General features: G+C 37.7%; 1 protein-coding gene and 1 pseudogene across 1 annotated transcript in view; both read left to right on the forward strand.

Moving 5' to 3' along the window:
- The window catches only part of ZFAND3 (zinc finger AN1-type containing 3), a 367,578-nt gene that overhangs the window by 7,039 nt on the left and 336,068 nt on the right, over window positions 1-24,471 (forward strand). The window lies entirely within an intron of this gene.
- Window positions 13,600-22,996, forward strand: LOC129067260 (60S ribosomal protein L15-like; annotated as a pseudogene).

Genomic DNA, 24,471 nt, shown 5'->3' on the forward strand with positions numbered 1-24,471 from the left:
TTCTCATACTCTGAAAATGAGGGATTTGTCTAATTTAACTCTTGAGCTTCTTTCCAGCTCTAACATACTATTGCTATTTTATTTCCATTGGGGGAAGCAATGCTATTGTTAATCCAGATTACTGGGAAGTGCTCCTTTGATTAGTTTTGAGAACTAAAATTTCAGTACGAAGTAGTCTATAATTTGAACATTTTTTTCATGTTAGCTTTTGAGTCAGTTATCTTTACTCTTTTCTTTGCCCTATTAAACTGACAATCTCAGAGGTTTGTATAGGAAGGTGTTGGACTAATAAAGAATCATTTTTTTCCTGTGACTTTTGTAGAAGAATAATATTTGTTTTTACAAATGTAAATTTCATATGGCAGCTTTTGATATGTGATTAGGGATAAGTGCATTGGATTTTCTGATAAATTCAAGTCCTTTACATACAGTGGAAGGTGGAGTGTATTGGAATATCCAGCAGTGGTGGGCAAAACCAAACTGATCTGTGATGTACCAGGCTTGAGGGAATGGTACAAGATGAATGAAAACACAGTGTCATCCCTGAGGTTAGTGGTCAGACCTGCTGGACATCTGAGGTTGTGGCTGCAGCTGTTAACTAGATGAAGGAAGAATGCAGTAGGAAAAAGATGCAGTACTGACTAACTGCAACTGTTCATTCAGCTGTACCGGATGTCCTGTGTCATAGGCAGGTGCAATTTTGTATTAGGGCAGAAGAATTCCTGGGAGAGGTCGTTGATGCATCTTGCTGGCTTGTGTTGGGGAGGGCTGTCTGCACCACAGTATTTTGTGTTTCCAGTTTGTGGACAGGCTCTATTTAGCCCTATTGCTGGCTACCTCATTGTGAATGATCTGGCAGTCAGTGAGGTTGATGATGATGTACTTGGTACCTTTTGGGGAGTGCCTTTTCTCATTTCTTTATGCTAAAGTGGAATGGTGTGTAGTAAAAGCTGTTGATGTTTTATCTACTTCTTACATGCTGGTAAGTTGAAGTGCATTTGTATGAAATAATTATACTCTCAGCCACATTTCCTGAAAGGAGAAGTATCTGTCCACTCAAAAGTATCACACATACTCCTGCTGTCAGGTTCTCAGGCCAGGCATTTGATTTTGTTACATGCTTGCATTGGTAGCATTCCTGAACCACATGAGGTTTCTGTAGCTTATGGTGCCTAACTGGAAGAGTGGGGGCAAGAATTTGGAGACTACAGATTGGATGGAGGACTTTTCTAATCATGTCTATGTGTTCAAATCTCTGCCTTTTTCAGGTCACAATTTTTCAATTTTCAACTCATTCTAGGGTGTTTTATATGGATGTATGTGCTGACAGTTATCTGCTGAAAGAATTTTTTTTTTTTGACATATGAACAAGACACTAAGTAGATTGGATTATATACACTCATTCTTAAACTGCCCAGAAGTGTATTAAACTAGCAAGGAAAAAAGAAAAAAAAAAAAAGCTTGAGGTTTGGGAGAAGGTGTGGTATATTTCAATATGAGTTGTTTCTGGATTTATGATTTCTTGGTTTCTGTCCTGGGGAGGCATGGATGGTATTCTTATTTTCCTCAGAATGCCATTGGAATCAAGAACACCAGGTTTTTCAAGTCTGTGTGTCTGCATATGAGACTTTACATATAGTATATACAAAATGTCCACAATATATGGCTTTACACAGTTGTATCTAGCTTGCTTTTCCCTTTTAACATAACACAGAGGTGGACTACTCACCTTGAAAAATAAAGAGGTATTCTTGGATGTAGATCCACAAAAAGTGCTCGCTTAGGGGAACTTGTGTTTAATTCTTTTGTTGATTGGGGGTACATATTCACGTAATCTCTGAGGCCTGTATTCCTTCTTTCTATGGATAGGTCACTGTTAATTAGCTCTGCCTGTCATCCATGTCATCCCCCCGGCCCGCACCTCTAGTACTGTAGCATTTTTAAGATGTGTTCAAATTGTGCATTTTATTTGTGAGGCAGATAATTTTTTCTTAGTGCATATTGGGCAGAATATAATCAAAGAACAGTTGCTTAAATGGTAAGGATGTCTTTAGTGGAAGTGTGGAGTATTGCATGGTGTATACTAGTGTCTAGGGGTTTATAATCTCAACAGTATCAGTATAGATTAATTTAGAAAATGATAGCTATAGTAAAACTGTTCTGTGGAAGTGTATGTTCCAAAAGACTGCATGTTATTACCTTTTGTTTTGAACTGTGTAGTGACCAGATATTCTAATTCCATAGTTGAAAAGTTCTCTTTGTTTACTTGAATAATTTTTAGAAGATTAATTAGACGCATTGTGTGTTTTTGGTTGGAGTTAGGGACAGAAGAATGGACATGGTGGTTTTGTGTTTAAACTTGGGTGCAGAAAAGTCCCTAGACAGATCTGTATTAGACACCAGATTTGGAAGTGAGTTGGAAGAGGTAGGGACACAGGGTGTGGTCATGGGGAAGATTGGAGTATGAGTGGGATGAGGAAGGGGAAATGTGGATGGAAGCGGTATGGTAATTGGAAATGAAAATGCTTTGGTCACCAGCTCTCAGTCAAAATATGAGAGGTGGACACATGGTTAAGGACTAGTGAAATTAATGTGAACAGGTGGTGGGTGAGTTAAAGAAGACATTCTGTCTTGAGGTGTGTTGTGGAGTGTAAGTGCAGTGGAGTCTTATAGAGAAGTTTTAAAGATAATAGGATAAGAGCTGTGGTGCAATTCCAAATTAAAGTTTAGAGGAAATGGCAGCAACTTTCAGCAAAATTGGTGTTCCATCTCTTTGCACCACATGAGCTCTTTCTTCTGCTAAGCCCAAAGGCACCTTCTCAGTCAGGTAAAGGGTGGTGTTTCATGGTGTCTCTTTGTAGCAGGCCATGGAGACTCAATACACCTTCTTTTATTGGGATTGCCACAACAAATGCATTCCTTGGGACTGATTTTTTGTCACCCTTTTCAGCTCCCATCTTCTTGTTGACTTATTCTTGGAAAAACACTCTCACACGCCCTTCTCTTTTAAGAGTTTTTGCTCCTGATACATATGGGGGAGGTTGCATTAAATCATAAAGAATTTATTAATAGTGCTGCCTGGGGAATAAGACCTTTTTCATTTGCTGAGAGGCTAATGAAGGGCCCCTCTCATCAAATCCAAGCTCCTCTAAAAAATGCCTTCAAGGACGAAGGGCATGTTGATCTCTAGAAAACCAACTGTGCTCTGTGGGTAGGCATGGGCTTTAGAATCAAAGTCCTGGGTTTAAAACCTGACTTTATAACTTTATGATTTTTTGCAGTTTATGTCTCTGCCTCTTTATCTTAAAAAATGAGTATCTTAGAGTTGCTTTGAGGTTTAGTGAGGTCTAATGCCTGTCAAGCCTTTGGCACAGTGCCTGACCATGGTAATTACATTTACTAAGGGCTGACTTCTCAGCCTTGAATGAAGGAGTATTGGTGGCAGATTAATAGATGCAGACTATCTTGCATCAACAGGGCAGTTAGCATTTATGGTAATCTCCAGACTAGTGTTACCTAGTTAGTTGATGAGGTTTCTGACTAGCCTTTGGCCAATTTGGCTATTTACTAGAGCCAGTCCCTAGTTCAGCAGGCATTTGGTAAGCACTCCGTTGTGTCTTGAGCTCTGCTAGGAATGATATACCCTGCTCTGGCTTTTGCCCTAAGAAAGCTAGAAGGGGAGGCAGACTAATAAATGGCCAAAACATCATGAGGAAAGAAGTGCTATGGGAGATCATCACAGAGGACTGTGAGAGCACTGACAGGGCATCTTACCGAGACCGGGAGTGGAGGATGGCCAGGAAGGTTTCTCTGGGGAGGTGGTTATGAAAGATGAGCAGGAGTTAGCTATGTGAAGGTGGTGAGGAAGGGCTTTCCAGGCAGTGGGAACAGCTTGTGCAGAGGCAGAGAGGAGTGAGAGAGCATTGCTGAGTCCACCAAATGGGGAATCCAGCTCAGTATGTTAGCTGCAGTGTATGGTATGAGAGAAGATGAAGCCGGGGAGATGGACGGGGCCTATTATGAACATGATTGTCATGCTATTGAGTTGGATTTTATCCTGGAAGAAGTTGGGACTGCTTCGTGGTTGACAGATATTTATGTTGCAAAACACTTGCTCTGGCAGTAGTATGGAGGAGGCTTGGAGGGTGTAAGCATGGAAGCAGAGTCCAGGTAGAGCATGTAAACCTTTTTGGGCCATGGATCCCTTTGGCAATTTGATGAAGCCCATGCACCCCTTCTCAGAATAGTGCATAAAATAAGATGCCTATGAAGTTTATGTAGGGACCAGTAGGTCTAAACACATTTCTTTGTATCCATGGACTATGGGGCCTGTGGACCCTAGATGAAGCAGCCCTGAGTGAATGCTGTGTAAGGAGAACTGAAAATTAATGTAGGCAGAAACCTGGGTATTTTAGTCCGTGTGGGCTGCTATAACAAAATAGACTGGGTGGCTTACAAACAACAGACATTTATTTCTCACAGCTGTGGAGGCTGGAAGTCCAAGATAATGGCGTCAGCAGATTTGGTATCTGACAAGAGTCTTATTCCTCAAAGATGGTGTGTTTTCACTGTGACCTCACACACTGGAAGGGATAAGGGACCTCTCTCCAGCCTCTTTTTTTTAAGGGCACTAATCCAATTCATGAGGGCAGAGCTCACATGATCTAATCACCTCTCAAAGGCGCATCTTCAAATACCATCACATTGGGCATTAGGATTCAACAGGAATTTTGGAGTGGCGATGGGGGTGGGGCACAGACATTTAAGTCCCTAGTACTGGGGCAGTGAGGACTGAAGAGGAGGGCTTGAGTATAAGAGCAGAGACAGTGGATGAAGGATGAAGAGGAGGTGGAAAGGAGAAGAGAGGCAGCAAGATTTCTGACATGGGCAACTGTGTGAAAGGTGGTGTCATTTATTCCTAAGTCCAAAGTGAAATTGTAGAAGCAACCACTAATGCCATCTGTTAGTGGTGTGCAGAGTTTTGTTTGGTAGATGAGAGTTTATTATACTTTGGAAGTTAAGTTGAAATGACTCTGTCTAGAAGATGATGAGTGGATTGTGGAGAAGAGATGACTGATTTTAGATAGGTCGAGTATATTTTTTGGTGAATTAGATAGCACAGCAGTGTGCTTTTATAGTGTATCCCTTTTAAACTTTTTATTGAAGTATGACATACATAGTGAAAAATGCATAAATCTTCAGAGTATAGCAAAATGAATTTTCACAAGTGACTAGACCGATGTAACCAGCACTTGTATCAAGAAGTAGTGTTCCTAGCCCCTAATAAACGCCCTCCTCTCCTTTTCCAGTCACTGCCCTCCTCAAGGGTGATTACCATCCTGACTTCTAACACCATAGTTTACCTTATATTTTTTCTTTCTACTTATTGTTTCCACTTTTTAATTGAGGCGCAATTAGTTTACCACACACATTTCAAGTGTATACTTTGATGGATTGAAAAGTACTTTATTTTTTAGAGCAACATTAGATTCACAGCAAAACTATCAACATTCCCCACCAGAGTGGTTTCTTTGTTACTGTTAGTGAATCTGCATTGACACATCATTATCACTCAGGAGTCCATAGTTTAAAATAGGGTTCACTCCTGGTGTACATTCTGTGGGTTTTGACAAGTGTATAATGACATGTATCCACCATTATCGTATCATACAGAATGGGTTCACTGTCCCCAAAAATTCTCCGTGCTGTGCCTATTCATATCCTACTCCCTAGCAATCACTGATCTTTTTATGGTCTCCATAGTTTTGCCTTTTTCAGTATATCATAATGATTGGAATTATACAGCATGTAGTCTTTTCAGATTGTCATTTTTTACTCAGTAATATGCGTTTAAGGTTCCTCCAGTCTTTTCATGGCTTGATAGTTCATTTCTGTGTAGTACTAAATGATAATTGTTTGGATGTACTACACTTTATCAGTTCACTTACTTAAGGACATCTTGGTTATTTTTAAGTTTTGGTAATTACGAATATAGCTGCTATAAACATTTATGTGCAGGTTTTTGTGTGGAGGTAAGTTTTCAGCGTGGTAAAACCAAGGAGTTGTGATTGCTGGATTGTATGTTAAGAGTGTGTTTAGTTTTGTAAGAAACTGTCAAACTGTTTTTCAAAGTGGCTATACCGTTTTGCATTCCTACCAGCAGCGAATCAGTTTCTGTCGCTCCATATCCTTACCTGCATTTGGTGGTGGTGTTTTGGATTTTAGCCATTTTAATAGGTGTGTAGTGGTATCTCATTTTAATTTGCAATTGCGGAATGATGTTGGTATCTTTACAGATGCTTCTTTACCATCTGAACATCTTTTGTGAGGTGTTCAGGTCTTTCACCTATTTTTAAATCAGGTTTGTTTTCTTATTGTATAGGTTGGTCAAAAAGGCCTTTATAGTTTTGCCATACCATGGCTCTTAGTAGTACTTAGTTGTCTTCAACTTCATTGAAACAATTTTGTTACATTGTGTTGTGACAGCTGTCATATCAGCAGTGCATTTATAAAAAACATCAAAATTGGTGAATTTTTGTGCAGGTATTTAATAAATATTGAAGATGAAAGAAAATATGCAACATTTTGGACGTATTATGCCTTATCATTTCAAGAAAGGTAAAACTGCAACTGAAATGGGAAAAAAGATTTGTGTAGTATATGGAGAAGGTACTGTGACTGATTGAACATGTCAAAAGTGGTTGCGAAATTTCTTGGTACTATTCACATTTTGGCCAAACAATTCTTTGCTGCGGGGCCGTCTTATGCGTTGGAAGATGTTGAGCAGCACCTCTGGCCTCTACCCACTAGGAGCCAATAGTGGGAGATAGCTGATATACTCAAAATATCCAAATCAGTAAAGTTATTGGTAAAAATGAGAAATACGTCTTTAATTTTAAGGAAAAATCCTAACAGATTTTTTGACCAATCCAGTATTTTTTTTTTGTTTGTTTGTTTTTAATACTCACCCTAGGACATGCTTATTGATTTTAGAGAGAAGGTAAGGGAGGGGGAGAGAGGGGAAGAGAAACACTTGATATGAGAGAGAAACATTGATTGGTTACCTCTTATTCACGCCACGACGGGGGTGACCAAACCTGCAACCTAGGCGTGTGTGCTGACTGGGAATGGAACCCACAACCTTTCAGTGGGACAACAGTCCAACCAACTGGGCCACACTGGCCAGGGCATTACTGTATTTTAAAAGTTCTTTTATATTTTGGATAATAGTCCTCTGATTATCAGATATGTCTTTTGCAAATATTTTCTCCCATCTGTGGCTTGTCTTCTCATTCTCTTAGTTTGATGAATTTGCATATGCATACACTTGGGTAACTACCACCTACCAAGGTTGATATATAGTTAGTATATTTCCAGCAACTCAAGCAGGAGTCTACTTGTGCCTTGTCCCAGTTGATAACCCCAACCTGTTCTGACCTGTGTCATCATAGATTAGTTTTGCTTGTTTTAAAATTTTATGTACATGGAATCATGTAATATTTACTCTTGTGTTTAGTTTCTTTCCCTCAGCATTATGGCTGAGATTCATCTACATTTTTGTAGAGAATAATGATTTTTTATTGGTATATGGTATTTTATTGTGTAATAGCATAACTTATCTGTTTGGCTTTTGGAGTTTTTTCGTTTAGGAATATTATGAATAATGCTGCTATGAACATTCTTGTATGTATCTTTTGGTGGACATAGCATTCATTTCTATTGGGTATATACCTGGCAGTAGAATTACTGAGTTTTAAGGTATACGTATATACTGTAGGTTAGATTTAGTAGGTACTGCCAGTTTTCTAAAGTGGTTGTATCAGTTTACATTCTCAGCACCAGTATATGAGGGTTCCGGCTATTCCACACCTTTGTCTGTACTTGATACTGACTGTCTCTTTCATCTTAGTTTTGTATAGGTAATATTGTATTGTGGCTTTAATGTGCATTTCCTTAATGACTGATGAAATTGAGCACCTTTCTTTGTTGGCTCTTTGGCTAAACTTTGTTGTTTTCTATTGGGTTGCTTGCATTTTTCTTATTCATTTGTAGGAGTTCCTTATATATTCTGGATATGAATCCTTTTTCAGATAGCATGTAAATGTACCTGTATAGCTTTGTAGTATCTTAAATCCTTTTAAAAAAAATTTCCAAAAATGTATTTATGTACTAAAACATTCAGATAACACAAATGGGTATACAGTTAAAGGGATGTCTCCCTCCTAAGTGATAAACTTAGTCTAATTTTGTAGTGAAAATTATGGTTAAGTTTCTGAAGTATATTTTCACAGGTTTCCTGTGCATACACTGCATTTATTTTTTTTCTAACACAAATGATAGCATACTACTCACCATACTGTACCTTGCTTTTTTTTTTCTTTTTTAAAAAAAGGCTTCATCCCTTTTTTTAAAAAAAAAGATTTATTTTTAGAGAGAGGAGAAGGGAGGGAGGGAGAGAAACATCAATCGGTTGCCTCTTGCATGCCCCCAGCTGGGACCTGGCCCACAACCCAGGCATGTGCCCTGACCGGGAATCAAGCCATTGACCTTTTGGTTCGCAGGCTGATGCTCAATCCACTGAGCCACAGCAGCCAGGGCTGTACCTTTCCTTTTTTTTTTTTTTTTAAACTTAGTTATATTTTATCTTTCCAAGTTATCATATCCATTTCTAGCTGCTGCTTTTATTTTTTTTCTTAGCTGCTGCTTTTAAATAGTAGCACAGTATTATTCTATAAAGTGCATATACTAGATTTAATTTAACCAAGTTTTTAGTGACTTCTTGATGGGTATTATTACTCTACAAAAGTGGTGCCAGACATGTTGAATTTTAGGGCTATGGGCCCTAAATGTGGAAAAACCTTAGGTGTTTGAAGTTTAGGATCAAAAGGGTGAGCCAGGGCATACCATTTAGGGTGACGTTGAGTACATATTGAATAGGTAATAGCTAATGGAGCATGTAAGTTCACATGGGAAGTACTGGAGTAGGAATGGGGTTGTCAGAAACACTATGGTAGACTTTTCTAAAAAACACATTACTGCTGTTTCCCCCAGTTCCAGTTTAGCGTGTCCAGGGTGGGATTTGGGCAATGTATTCTTGCTTTTTTTCCTTCCATCCCTTGACTACTACCCCTGCGTATCATTTTCCTTTTGAGATCCACTTGCATAGAGTGAGAAGATAGGTGAGGATGGAACCCTGAGAAACACAAGTAGAAAAAGAGGAGTTTGGGATGGAGATGGATGGACTGAAATAGGAGAAATTAGGTGAGTGCAGGATCACTGAAACCAAGAGAGGGGATAGTTTAATGAAGTGGCAGTAGGCTGGTGCTGTAGAGTAGTCGATTAAGTTGATGATTGGGTTTTTTTTGCTGCTTTAAAAGTGCTAGAAGAATTTAAATAATGCCTTAACCATATTGTGTATCTCAGCAGAGTTCTGACCCAGCATGATAGGGTACCAGGATACCTTTTGTGAAAAATTGCCATAATTACATCCCATGTGTATCAGAAATTAGCCACTTCTATTAATAATCCAATAATCATGAGTTAAGAATCTGTTTATAATTTTGGTTTCTATTTTCTTCCAGCAATAAATTAAGTTTTAAGTTTCTATGTCAGATTTTTAAAAAACAAAACTTGAACTTCTAACATTTTAGGTTTGAAGAGGTGCTTTGTCTTTATAGTCTCTAGATTCTTGTAGACAAGATTGCATTCCCCTCATCTGTCTTGATATTTTACTTAGTTTTATAGATTTAATCCTCCTCTTTTGTTTTTCTAGAAAGAAGTTCCTTTTATTTAGTCAGGACTTTTATCCTTGTAAATATTCAGATGTCTTTTCTGAAGTCTTTTCAATGGTGTTGTCTTTTTTTGAAGTGCATCTATGTTGTTGAAAAGACAACATATCCTTCTCCCCTCCACTCTTTCAAGGGGGTGTAGGTTGGGATGGGTAGAAAGGAACTGATCATGTGGGAGGTAATGAAATTTGTTTCTTAAAAATAAAGCTCTATATATTGAATTTAGGAAAAATTAGATGAGGCATGAAATAAGATGTGGGAGCAGACTTCTTGGCTAATACTGATTTACGCTGTTCATTCACAGTTGTGGGTTGTATGTGTTAGAATAAGAAGGCAGGAAGGACATAGTCCACACATGCTGCAATTGCGATTTAAGGTCAAATTGCATTTTTCAGTTACAGTATTATGAAAATATTTCATGCATGTTATTGCCTATAAAGCCTGTATTTAGCTATGTGACTGCTATATTATGACTTTAAGGAACTTTATTTTAGTATTTGAATTCTGTGATCAAAGAGTTATGTCATTTGGATTTATAGTTGAGCTCTTATTAAAGGACCATTTATGGTATATAACAATTATATACCATTGTGTTACTGGTAGATATGTTAATATTAAATATGTGCTAATGGTAAGTATACACAAAGATACATATTAAGTTTGTTTAAAATTACATCGTTACAGTTTAATAGTCTCAACTATAATGGCATATTGCTGTTGCTTCAGGCCAGGAAGGTGAGATTAAGGCTATTTTGACTTCTGCTGGATCTGCACACAAGGACAACATGCTATATTTTTACCCAGTAAGATTGGAAAGCTGGAGCTTGGGCTCGTGGCTCAGACAGAATTAGATGTCTCTTTGTAGGGTTGCTGAAACTTGTTTTAGTGAAACCTTGGGATTGTCATTTTATAGTTTTGAAAGGTATTGAAAATTTTCGAATATGGCTTTAATACAACAACATCATTGACTAGAAAGTAAGTTTCAACTGCTAGTTCTTCATCAATTTTTTTGCCTTTTTTATATTGAGATAATTTACATAATATAAAATTCATCCTTTTAATATGTACAATGTTGTGACTTTTAGTGTATTCAAAAAGATCGTGCAACTGTTACTATCATCTAATTCCAGAAAATTTCACCTTAAAAAGAAACCTTCTACCCATATGCAGTCATTCCATGTTTCTCTATCTCTCTGGCAACCACAAATCTGTTTTTGTTGATTTGTTAATTCTGAACATTTCACATAAATAGAATCATAATATATATATATGGCCTTTGTGTCTGACTCTTCACTTAGTATAATATTTTCAAGGTTTATTCATGTTGTAGCATGCATTATTATTTTATTGCCTGTTATGGCTGAATATTCTATTGTCTGGATGTACCACATTTTGTTTATCATCTCACCAGTTGATGGACATTTGGGTTGTTTTCTATTTTTTGGGTATTAAGAATAATACTATGAACATTTGTGTACAAGTTTTTGTTTGAATATGTGTTTTCAATTCTGTTGGACATCTATCTAGGAGGGGAATTGCTGGGTCATATGGTAACGCTATTTAACTTTTAGAGTAACTGGCTAGACTTTTTCAGAGCAGCTGTATGTTTAACATTCTCACCAGCAATGTATGGGAGGTTCCAGCTTTCTCCACATCCTTGGTAACATTTGTTATTGTTTACCTTTTTGATAGCCATCCTAGTGGATGTGAAGTGGTATCTTGTAGTTTTGATTTGCATTTGCCAGTGATTAATGATGTTGAGCATTGTTTCATTGGCCATTTGTATATCTTTGGAGAAGTGGCTGTTCAAATCCTGTGCCCATTTTTAAGTTGGGTTATATGTCTTTTTATTGTGAAATTGTAGAAGTTCTTTTTATATATGTATTCAGGATACTAGTTTCTTATTAGATAATGATTTGCAAATATTTTCTCCCATTTCTCACTTTCTCACTTTTTTCCCCTCACTTTTTTTGGGGATAGTGTCCTTTGGAGTGCAAACGTTTTTAATTTTGATGAAGTCCAGTTTATCTTTTTCTTTTTGGCTGCTTGTGCTATTGCTGGCATGTCTAAGAAAATGTTACCTTAAATACAAAATCATGAAGATTTACAGCTCTTTTTTCCCACATGTCTTACAGTTTTAGCTCTTCTCTTACATTTAAATCTTTGCTCTATTTTCAGTTCTTTTTCATATATGGTGCGAGATAGGATTCAAACTTCATTCTTTTGTATGTGGATATCTAATTGTCCCCATACCACTTGTTGATAAACTGTTCTTTGCCCAGAATTTTATTGGCCTTCTTTTTGCAAATCAGTTAACCGTAAATGTAAGTTTATTTCTGGACTCTCAGTTTCACTCTGTTGATCTACAGTACCTATCTTTATGCCGCTGTCTTGAGTACTTACTTTATAATATTGATAAGTTTTGAAATCAGGGAGTGTGAGTCCTCCAACTTTGTTCTTTTATATCAGGATTGTTTTGGCTAATTTTGGTCCTTGCATTTCCATATGAATTCTAGGAACAGCTTGTCAATTTCTGCAAAGAAGCTAGCCAGGAATTTGATAAGGGATTGCATTACATTTGTAGGCTAGTTGAGGAGTGTTACCTTGTTAACAATATTTATTTCTTCAATCCTTGAGCATTGGGATATCTTTCTGTTTATGTCTTCAGTTTCTTTCAACAGTGTTTTATAGTTTTCAGTGTATATCTTGTACCTCTTTTGTTAAATTTATTCGTATTTTATTTGCTTTGATACTGTCATAAGTGGAATTGTTTCTTAATTTCATTTTCAAAGTGGTCATTGATAGTGTATAGAATTACAATTGATTTTTGTGTGTTGATCTTTTATCCTGTTGAACTTATTAGCGCCAATAGTTTTTTTTTTTAGTGAATTTCTTAGGGTTTTTCTACATACAACACCATCTCATTTGCAAATAGGGATGGTTTTACTTCTACCTTTCCAATCTGAAAGCTAGGTTGTCTTTTTTATTTTTCTTTTGCTTAAATGCCCTGGCTAGAACCTCCAACACAAGGTTGAATAGAACTGATGAGAGCAGAGATTCTTGTCTTGCTCCAGGTCCCAGTGGTGAAAGACTGAAAGCTTTCCCCCTAAGTAATGAATTTAGCCGTGATGCCTTTCATCAGGTTGAAGAAGTTCTGTCTATTCTTAGTTTGTTATGTTTTTTTTCTTCCCCCCATGAAAGATTGTTAAATTTGGTTAATTGCTTTTTCTGTATGTATTAAGGTTGCCATGTGGTTTTTGTTCTTTAAGCTATCAATGTATGATCTATTACTTTGGTTGATTTTCTGATACTAAACCAACCTTGCATTCCGGGGATAAATTACGCTTGGTCTTTCAGTGTATAATCCTTTTTATTTGTTGCTGGCTTTGGTTTGCTGGTATTTTACTGAGGAATTTTTTTTGTGTCTTTATAAGAGATTTTGGTCTCCAGTGTTTTTGGTGATATTTTTGGTTTTGGTATCAGAATAATAACTAACCTCATAGATTGAACTGGGATGTGTTCCTTCCTCTTCCTTTTTGAAAAAGTTTGTGAAGAATTTATATTTGGTAGAATTTATCAGTGAAACCATCTGTGCCTGGGCTTTTCTTTGTAGAAAGTTTTTCAATTACTAATTCCCTATTTCTCAATTGTTTTCCTCTTCTTTATGTGATTACTTTCTGCTTACATCATTATTTTATTCCTTCTGCTTGCTCCTTTTCTCATGTTTTAAGGTAAATTAGTTAGATGTGAGATCTTTCTTTCTTTTGTTTCTTTTTCTTTTTTTAAGAGGGGAAGGGAGTGAGAAAGAGAAATGGAAGAGGGTAATGATAGTCCCTATTCCAAAGAGGAGACTCCAGGTAAGCCTTAATTTTTTTAGTACTAGCTTAAAGGAAAGGGACTTATTTCTCTAATGTCTAATTTTTTTTTCTGCTAACGTTTTATCTTGAAAAAATTTTATGATACAATTTTCAGTCATCATGAAAAAGAAAAACTGGAAGAGTTCTTTACAAATTGTAGAGCCATTTACCTACCACCTAGATTCTGTAATATTTTGCTTTAGTTACTTTTTATCCTGCTATTAATCTATTAATCCATCTTTTAAAAAATTTTTCTAAGGAAATTGCAGACATCAATACATTTTACCCATGCACGTCAACATGCGTATTATTAGAGTTGAACATTTTTTAAAAATTTTGAAGTATAATTTACACGCAGTTAAAGACACAGATCTTAATACTGTTTGATGAGTTTTGACAAGTGTACATATGTGTGTACGTAACCTTTATCATATTCCAAACCTTTATCAATATAAATAGGGGTGAAGCAAAAGTAGGTTTACGGTTGTCTGTATGGAAAAAAACAATAACAACAAATAATACAAGAATAAACTGTTTTGTGTACTCACAACTGTAATCTGACTTTTACCACATCCTGCATACTGTACTGTACCACATTATATGTTATTCAGACTTCAGAAAGCTCCCCTCATGTCCCGTTCCAGTCAACCTGCCACCCCCCTTCCCTCCCCAGGCAACCACTGCTCTAATTTTTCCCCCACTGTAGATTAGTTCTGCCTGTTGGAAGTCATATAAATGGAATCATATTGTATGTTCTCTTTCTGGTTAAGTCTCATTTGACTCAGTGTCATGTTTCTGATTTTGTCAGTGTTGGGTGTGTCATTAGTGCATTCCTTTTTGTTACTGCATAGTACAATATTATCAAATGGTATTTCATTGTGTGATTATAACACCATTTTTTGGGTCTTTTCTATTTGTAGACACCCTAATTTGCTTCTTAAATAATAATTTATCAGCAAACCTGGCATCAGGAAGTAGAATAGAATAGATTGTAATTTTTTCTTCTTTTTTATATTGTAATTTTCTTAGATAAATTTATATTCTGGCCTTACCTTTTCTGGCTGCCTCAGTTTGATTTTAGGTATGGTTTGGGAGATGCCCTGGCCCCATGAACACCCCATTTCCAAACCATTGCATCCATTATGTATTGATTTCTACTAAGGAATGGTTTTTAAAATCTTAACACCTTTAGCTCACTGTGCCCTATGAGGGTGTATTTTCTTTTTTTTTAAACAAAACTGTACCTGTCCTCACATGTGATCCAATTTTGTAAAATAACACCTGTCTCCCTGAAGCGGAAGGCAGTATTAAGAACTAATAGAGTTTTTAGAAGTTCTATTTTATTGATTATGCTACTACAGCCGTCCCAGTTTTCCTCCCTTTGCCCACCTCCACTCCCTCAGGCAGTCCCCACACCATAAGTTTTTTGGCTACTCCATTTCCCATATGGTACTTTACATCCCCATGGCTATTCTGTAACCACTTATTTGTATTTCTTAATCCCCTCACCTCTTCACCTGTTCTCCTCTCACCCCCTTCCCATCTGACAACCATCAAAACACTCTCCTTATGCATAATTCTGTCTCTGTTCTTCTTATTTGCTTAGTTTGTATTTTTAGATTAAATTGTTGACATATACATATTTATTGCCATTTTGTTCGTAGTTTTGATCTTCTTACATAAGTCCCTTTAACGTTTCATGTAGTAATGGTTTTATAATGACGAACTTCTTTAGTTTTTTCTTGTCTGGAAAGCTCTTTGTCTGCCTTTCCATTTTAAATGATACCTTTCCTGGCTGGTGTGGCTCAGTGGATTGAGTGCCAGCCTGCGAACCAAAGGGTCGCTGGTTCTATTTCCAGTCAGGACACATGCCTGGGTTGCGGGCCAGGTCCCCAGTTGGGGATGCACGAGAGGCAACCACAGATTGATGTTTCTCTTCCTCTCTTTCTCCCTCCCTTCCTTTCTCTCTAAAAATAAATAAATAAATAAATGTTTAAAAAACAATGATAGCTTTTCAGGATGATACCCAGCCAACTGAGCCTTACAGGTCAGGGCTACAGGTCAGGGTATAACTTTTATATAAGCATTTATGTTGTGTTTGATGTAAGTGATTTAGAGGTGATTTAACGTATAGGGGAGGATGTATATAGATTATATGCAAATATTACACAATTTTATATAAGGCACTTGAGCATCCCAGGATTTTGGTATTCAAGAGGGCTCTGAACCAATCCCCTGTTGATATTGAGGGATAACTGTATTACACTGCTTTAAAAAGAACTCCACATTGATTTCTCTTTCCTCCATCTCCTGCTCAAGTTGCTCTGTATTATTGATATATCCAGCATGGGTAATCCTTTGTTATATTTCACTAATCCATTTTTTGTGTTATTTTTAACTTTAACTTTACTGACCTGTACTTATATTTTTCTATATTTACCTAATTTTTATAGAACCCTTTCTGATTTATCAGTTCATTTTGTATCTTGATTTTTGTATCTGTATTTTTCTATGAGGGATGAAACCTAAATTGAAGTATTTGGGTTTAGTAAAAGGAAAAACTTGAATCTGAGATCGTAGGACTTCAATAAGTGTTTTGGAAGAGGTGTTAGTAGTTGGAGCTTGCTTAACCTTTGTTTTTGTCCTTTTAGGAAATTAGATAAACTGAGGGTTGGAAAGGGCTCCTGGAAGTGCTTATAGGTAACAGTGAGTTCTCAACACTTAATGATACATGAGAGAACAACCTAAACAGAACCCTGTGATAATTTTAAAACCTTACAGTTTTCCTTGTGGAAATTTCCTTTCCACTTTGACACTTTACCTGACATTAATAATCAGAAGCAGAACGTAATGTTGTGTATTTCATCTTTTCCTATGTGTCTCCTGATGGAATTTCTTAGGAACAAGGAATTGGTCTAATGAGAAGAGGCTAGAGACGTAGATAGTATATGAAAACTTATAAATATTCAAGGGAGGAATTATTTTTACTTTTCTGCCCTGCATGTTCTGATTTGATTTACTGCCACTCTTTTGTATGCATCCAAGTATCTTGCCAATTTTCTTAGATTTGGGAGTGTGGAAGAGTCCTCATGGAGAACATCATGGAAAATGGTTTGCAAGGGGACCTAGCACAGAGTTGCTGGAGGCTTGGGAATTCTCAAAACTATTTTCCTCCTACCCTAGTAGCTTTCAAAGCGTGAAAGAAGTTGTCAAAGCAGTTCCAAGGTAGTTCTTCCCTTGTTGGGCATGGTGCTAACAGGGAATGCCACACAGTGCAGGAGCATGTAGCTGGTGGGGTTAGAAAGAGATGCGCGTTAGAGCATAGGCTTTACTCATTGTTAGAAATAGGTACCGATTTGGGGGGCCCGACACCCTCCTTCATTCTATGAAAGCATAGCTAAGAATGGCATTTGCTGTCATTCTTCATGTACCAAAAAGTCATTTAAAAGTTGTTAGGACTATAGTGGCTTGCTTTTTTTGTCCCAAAGGAAATATCTTTTTAAATTTTTAAAAGTATTACTTATTTCAAGCAATTCATAACTGTATAAAGCATAAAGGTGTTATCTTGCTCCTTCCCAAGTACTCCTTTCTGGAGATGACTACCTCCTGGTATCTAACCTTTCAGACCAGAGGGTTTTCTTTGGTGTAAAGAATAAATATCACTTTGGTATACTCAAGGACTTTGATTTTTATAACCTTTCTTTATAGAACTTGACTGACATTTAAAAAAATTTTTTGATGGTTTGTATTTCTTACGAGGAATTAGGACACTTTGGGCTTCCTTTTTATGTTCTGAGAGTTGACAGAATGTTCTGTTAAAAACCTATCCCCAAAATTTACAACTCCTGAGTTTTTATTTCCTTCTTTAAGTGAAACAGTGTTTTGGCTGTTGTGTGGTGAAAGGCTTGAAAGCTGGAGCTGTGATCTGGTGGCTTTTTTCTGTTGCTAGCAAACAAGCCACTCTAAAACTTAGGGTCTTAAAAAACAGTGATCATTTCTCACAGCGGATAGGCACAGCTGGAAACTGGCATAGCATCACTTCTGCCATACTCTACTGGTCAAGGCAGTTACAGAGCCTGCCCAGATCCAAAGGGGAGGCAGTTGGCCTTCATTTCTCAATGAGAGGAGTAGCAAAGAGTTTGGGGCTGTCTTTAATCTTCTGCTGGTGGAGTGACTGATGCAGTGGCAGTTATGGGAGGGAGAGGTAACTGAAATAATAGAACACCCTATCATCACTAATTTTTTTTTTTTAAGAAATTTTCTGGGTTAAAATTTACCATGCCTGATCACAGCTCCAGGGTAAACTTATTTTGTTGTAAAGGGACAAACATGAATAAAATTTGGTTATGGAAAAGTTTTTAATGATGCAGATAAAAAAATAAACTCTAGAAGAAGAATATCAGATTTCCTAGTCCCCCCTCCTCACAAGGAAACATACATACATAGCTTATTCTTTTAATAACTAACTTATGTTGCATTTCTTACTGAGTACTACGATAACTCGAAGAATTTAAGAAAATGGTTTCTGAAGCAGGATTACATATTATTGTATGTATCATCAAGGGAGCCAAGTATGTTGGTCCCCACTCCTTCAGAGACTTGCTAGGCCAGACTTGTTCCTTCTCTGTAACTCAGTACCCTCTAAACATATCCTTTAGAAACTGTAACATGTTTTGGGAAGTGATAAAGTGTGGATGGAAACCAGCATGGTTCATAATTTTCCTGATTCTTTATCTTAAAATGAGCCCTTGCTTATCCTTCAAGATGCTTACCTTTCAGAAATTTAGACTAATGGTGAGGTTTTTTCTTTTCTGGATAGATTTTAAAAATGAAATTCTCCTGTTGGAATTTGTTTTAGAATTTGAACTGCCTTGTGTTCTGGGGTGTGTTTAGCATTCTTCACCTCTGTCCCTATGCTCTTGCGATTCCCTCTGTTACAGTATGTCTCCCATCACATACCCGGACCCTTAAAATACCTGTGAAACTTTTTCTGATCCCACGTTAATGTTGGTTTTCACTTGTTCCTCTTTTAGCAGTGACTTGTATGTACATGTCTGAGTTTATTGTAAGCTGTTTCAGTGCTGAGAACATCTCGGTCATCTTTATTTCCTCCACAGCATCTCACACTGTGCTTTAGTGAGTGCCTTGAGTGGAATACACTCCTCATTGCACAATGTTCCACTGAACTCAAGGCTTAGCAGAAACTAGTGAGCGTTATAAAAAAGTAGAAAATGATGATAATAAGAAAGTCATCGAGCATCTAATGACAGCTAATATTTCTATAACACTATACAGTATACAAACTCTTTTACCTAGTTTAATTGTACACTTTGGACTGCTTTTGGGAGGGTTGCAGGTATTTTCTCTTCTCCCTAACAACTGAGTGGAGAGAGTCAGGAACTTGGCTCCAGCTTATTCATCTAGAAAGAAGTGGAGCTGGAACTCAAATCTAGTATGTACGTGTTTGAGGAAATCATGTAATTTATTCTTGTGGTTTTTATTCAGGTAGGTTCTGCTTTAAGAAGAAGCAATATCTGAGATACAAGATAAATTGAAAGACCAACCCAGAGCAATTTATAAATTCAACACAATCCCTATTAAAATACCAATGACATATTTCACAGATATAGAACGAACATTTAAAAAATTTATATGGAACCATAAACAACCCTGAATAACTGCAGTAATTTTGAGAAAGAAGAACAGAGTAGGAGGGATCACAATACCTGACCTCAAACTATATTACAAGGCCACTGTAATCAAAACAGTCTGATACTGGCATAAGAACAGACACATAGATTAGTGGAACAGAATGGAGAGCCCAGAAGTAAACCCATGCCGCTATGGTCAATTAATATTTGAGATAGGTGCAGAAACATAAAATGGAGTAAAAACAGCCTCTTCGACAAATGGTGTTGGGAGATCTGAACAGCTACATGCAAAAAAAAAAAAAAAAAAAAAAAAAAAAATTCGACCACCAGCTTACACCATACACAAGAATAAACTCAAGATGGATAAAAGACTTAAATATAAGTTGCGACACCATAGAAGTCCTAGAAGAGAACATAGGCAGGAAATTCTTAAATATTCCACGCAGCAGTATTTTCACTGATATGTCCCCTAAAGCAAGGGACATAAAGGAAAAAATAAACAAGTGGGACTTCATCAAAATAAGAAGCTTCTGCATGGCTAAAGAAAACATCAGCAAAATGAAAAGGGAACAAACCATATGGGAATATATATTTGCCAGTGATACCTCAGACAAGGATTTGATCTCCAAAATATATAAAGAACTCTTAAGACTCCATTCCATGAAGACAAACAATCCAGTTAAAAAATGGGCAAAGGACCTGAACATACACTTCTCCAAGGAAGACATACACAGAGCCTAGAGACATAAGAAAGGATGTGCAGCATCACTAGCCATCAGAGAGATGCAAATTAAAACCACAATAAGATACCACTTCACACCAGTCAGAATGGCCATCATAAACAAATCAGCAAACAACAAGTGCTGGTGAGGTTGTAGAGAAAAGGGAACCCTAGTACACTCTTGGTGGGAATGCAGACTGGTGCAGCCACTGTGGGAAACAGTTTGTAATTTTCTCAGAAAGATAAAAATGGAACTGCCTTTTGAGCCAGCAGTTCCACTGCTGGGATTATACCCTAAGAATCCCAAAACACCAATTCAAAAGGAACCCATGCACCCCAATGTTCATAGCAGCACAGTTTACAATAGTGAAGTATTGGAAGAAACCTAAGTGCCCATCAGTAAATGAATGGATCAAAAAACTATGGTGCATTTACACAGTGGAATGCTATGAGGCAGAAAGAGTGAGCTACCACCCTTCGTGACAGTGTGGATAGAACTGGCGAGCATTATGCTAAGCGAAATAAACCAGGGGGTGAAAGACAAATACCATATGATCTGACCTGTAAGAGGAACCTAATCAACAAAACAAACAAGCAAAATATAGCCAGCAACATTGAAATAAACAAACTGACAGTAATCAGGGAGGAGTAGGGAGGAAGGTAATGGGGAAAATAAGGGGAAGGGTCAAGTCTAGGAACATGTAAAGGACCCATGGACAAAGCCAAAGTGGGGAAGGATTGAAGGTGGGAGGTGAGGGTGGCTGGGGTACAGGAAAGTGGTGGTGGGAAATTGGAGACAGCTGTACTTGAATATTAATTAATAAATAAAAAAAATAAATTGAAAGACCATAATTGAATTCTTGCCCTTATTAAAAGAATTTCTTTATTATTTCTGGTGATACATTAACCAGAGAGTTAATTTGCAACAGTTTGATTTATATCATCCATTGGCAATATATTGGATATGAAAGCTCCTTTTAATATTTTTTATTGTTTGAGAGTTAAAAAAGTAAGTTGTAACTTGTGTAAAGTTACTTGACCAAGTTAAGAAGTGCTGTTAAAATGTTACCAGTTAGCTTCATACTAGATACTCAGACAGTCAGCACTGTAGACAGAAAATGATTTGAGTGACTATTTTTTCAATTCTCTGTAGTATGGTACATAATTAGTACCATTCTTGATGCATAGGAGAGAAGTTAATCTATTACATACAAAGGATGCTTTAGGAAACACTGTATTTTGCCATGTATAATGCACACTTTTTTTGCCCAAGTTTTTGAGGGAAAAACAAGGATGCACATTATATATGGGTATAATGGTCATCATATTTTGCCACGTATAATGCACTCCTGTATATAATGTGCATCTACATTTTTTGCCCAGACTTTCAGGAAAAAATTTTTCATTTTAATCTTTTAATTCAATTTTTTATTTATATTTAGATACTTTTTTGTATTATAAAGGAATTTTAGCATTTATTTTTGAACATGTTATGGTACAAAAAAATTTATGCAACACCTTTTTTTTTCTGTCTGGCTGCAGCCATAAGATAAGCCAAGATAGGCACTTACAAGTATATCCAGGAACTATGGAGGAAGAAGCAGTCTGGTGTGATGCGCTTTCTTCTCACAGTGTGCTGCTGGCAGCACCGCCAGCTCTCTACACTCCACAGGACCCCTTGCCCCACCAGGCCCAATAAAGCACGCAGGATGGGATACAAGGCCAAGCAGGGTTATGTCATGTATCGGATTCGTATGTACTGTGGTGGCCGCAAATGCCCTGTTCCTAAGGGTGCAGCCTGTCGCAAGCCTGTCCATCGTGGTGTTAACCAGCTAAAGTTTGCCTGGAGCCTTCAGTCTGTTGCTAAGTACCGAGCTGGGAGCCACTGTGGGGCTCTGAGAGTTCTGAATTCTTACTGGGTTGGTGAAGATTCTGTGTACTAATTCATTGAGGTTATCCTCATTGACCCATTCCATAATGCTATCAGAAGGAATCCTAACATCCAGTGGATCACCAGACTGGTCCAAAAACACAGGGAGATGCAAGGGCTGACGTGGGGTGCAAGAGTCATGGCCTTGGAAAGGGCTGCAAGTTCTACCACACTATTGGTGGTTCTCATTGTGCAGCTTGGAAAAGGTTCAGTGCTCTCCAGCTCCACCGTTACTGCTAATATAAGTAATGTTTGTAAAAGTCTTACCTACTAAACTATTTAGGACAGTCAAAAAAAATTTATGTAACAAATAATTACAAAACACAAGAACAGATACAACGTATTTCAGGTACTACCCATGTATAATGAGCATCCTTATTTTTTCCCTAAAAATTTTGGGCCAAAAGTGCGTATTATACACTGCAAAATATGGTATATACCATGGGTATAATAATTCTGTGTATAATGTGTTGCGGGGAAGTGCGAGGTTCCTGGATCTGAGGGTCACTGTTTGGGGCCAGCTGAGGTAGGAGTGGGGCTCTGAATCCTGCAGAGCTCATCCCAGGGTTGTCACGGGTTGGGGGAATAAACGCAAGTTGTCGCAAACACTTCTCTCTTTGCCAGGAGAGAGGAAAGGGCACTAGTGGAAAAGCCCCGAGCCCCTTTTTCCAAAGGCTTTTATTGAAAAAGTTATTGATGGGGCTAGGTAATAGGAATGTGCAGGTGATCTCATTATATCAGTATGTTAGTGTTTACAGAGAATAGATGATGTTTTGAAAACAAATGGCAGGAACACACCGATTTACAGGGATCTGAGAGGAGACTGGTAAACATGAGAGCGCCAAAGGGTTTAGGGTTAGAGTCTGTCAATAATGTAAATTCCCTTCCCAGCATGAGCTGGTTATTACAGCTTTTGGGGAGAAACAAAGCATACTTTAAAGAATTTACTTCGGGGCCTGATTTCCCCTGGGAACCATCAGATCTAGTTTAGGACTGTCCCCAGAATTGTTTCAAGCCTGGGCCACGTGCGGGGAGGAAGCTGCCAAGAGACAAGGAGACTTCTTTCAAATAGAATGAGGACCCTGGCCATGTCTAAGCCCAGCCAAGGGGTGTGGGCCTTTTTGCCCTTTCTCCATGTCCCCCGAGTTTTTGTCCTGGTGCCCATTTTGGCTCCCCATGTCTGGCTTGGGTTGTCCCTTCCATTGAGGGACCTTACCCGTCATTGTTCACAAGTCATCACAGGGCCAAGAAGTGATGTGAGGGAGGCAGGGGCTGCTCCCCTGCCAGGGGGGGACAGGTTTCGTCTCCTCAGTGGCCTGTTTTCCCAAGACCTCCTTGATTATTTCCAGCCTTGAGGCCCTCTCGCTTGTTGGCGGGGCTACAATCCCTGAAACCAGGCAGGGCATTTCCAACAATAACACACACAAAAACGTGGGTATGCATTATACATGGCAAAATATGGTAGGTTGGCAGACTGCTACTCAGAGCCAAATCTAGTCAAAGAACTAAGACTTTTAAAAATAAGAATGATTTTATTTTTAAATCATTGGAAAAAGTATTTCTGTGAAAATTATACGAAATTCAAATTACTGTGTCCATAAATAGTTTAATTGGAACACAGTCGCACTCATTCATTTACTTAACTGTTGACAGCTGCTTTGGAGCTCCAGTGGCAGAGTTGAGTAGTTATGATAGAGAGACCATGTGGTCTGAAAAGCCTAAAATATTTACAGAAATGGTTTGCCAACTTCTGTCTTCGGACATTAGTGCTTAATTTTTTCTTGGAACCACAACTGAGAAAAGCTAAGATTACCAATGAAGACACCTGTTGGATTGCTGTGTCATTCTTTGTATTTAATGGGTTGATGGTATGTGTATCACAACTGTTTTGAGAATTTGATTCTTTCTTTGCTCTAGAATGATGTTCTATGTCACTTGGCTTTGACAGTTGAGGCCTGGATTGGGCACCCAGGTTTTATTTTGTCCTAATATGCTGATTTTCACTAATCCATTGTGTTTGACACTTTGAAAAGCACTTTTTTAATGGCTTACATTGAGATTTGATTTTGAGAAGGTTTTAATTGGCAGTTCTAAACTGGACAGATTGAGGCCAGGAAAAGCCTGTAGGTGCCTGTCAGGCAGCATTGAAGTTAAAAATCACCTGCTGTCAGCACTAGGGAATTTCAGTAGCATTTTCATTTTTAAATAAATGAAGAGTCATTAGATTCCTGGAGTTGCAGCATTCAGTGGGAACGATGTATAGTCTGCCTCTGTGGAATATTTCCTTTGTCGCTGTAGCCTCATCCTAAATTAATCTTTGCTCATGTCTTTTGGACTTTGGTTAAAAATTGTATCTCTGGTAAGTTTTTAATTAGAAAGCAAATGGAGAAATAGAACTGCTTGTGTTGCTGTAACTTAAACTAGCCACAGAACTTTTAAACTGGAGAGGGAGCTGTCTAGCTTAGAAAGTGACTGAGTTTATCAGTGAAGATCTGATTGAAAAAAACAAGAGGGATGTATTTGC

This window comes from Pteronotus mesoamericanus, unplaced genomic scaffold, assembly GCF_021234165.1.
Source record: "Pteronotus mesoamericanus isolate MK-2021 breed Mesoamerican mustached bat unplaced genomic scaffold, CSHL_Meso_final contig_20, whole genome shotgun sequence".
Classification (NCBI taxonomy): domain Eukaryota; kingdom Metazoa; phylum Chordata; class Mammalia; order Chiroptera; family Mormoopidae; genus Pteronotus; species Pteronotus mesoamericanus.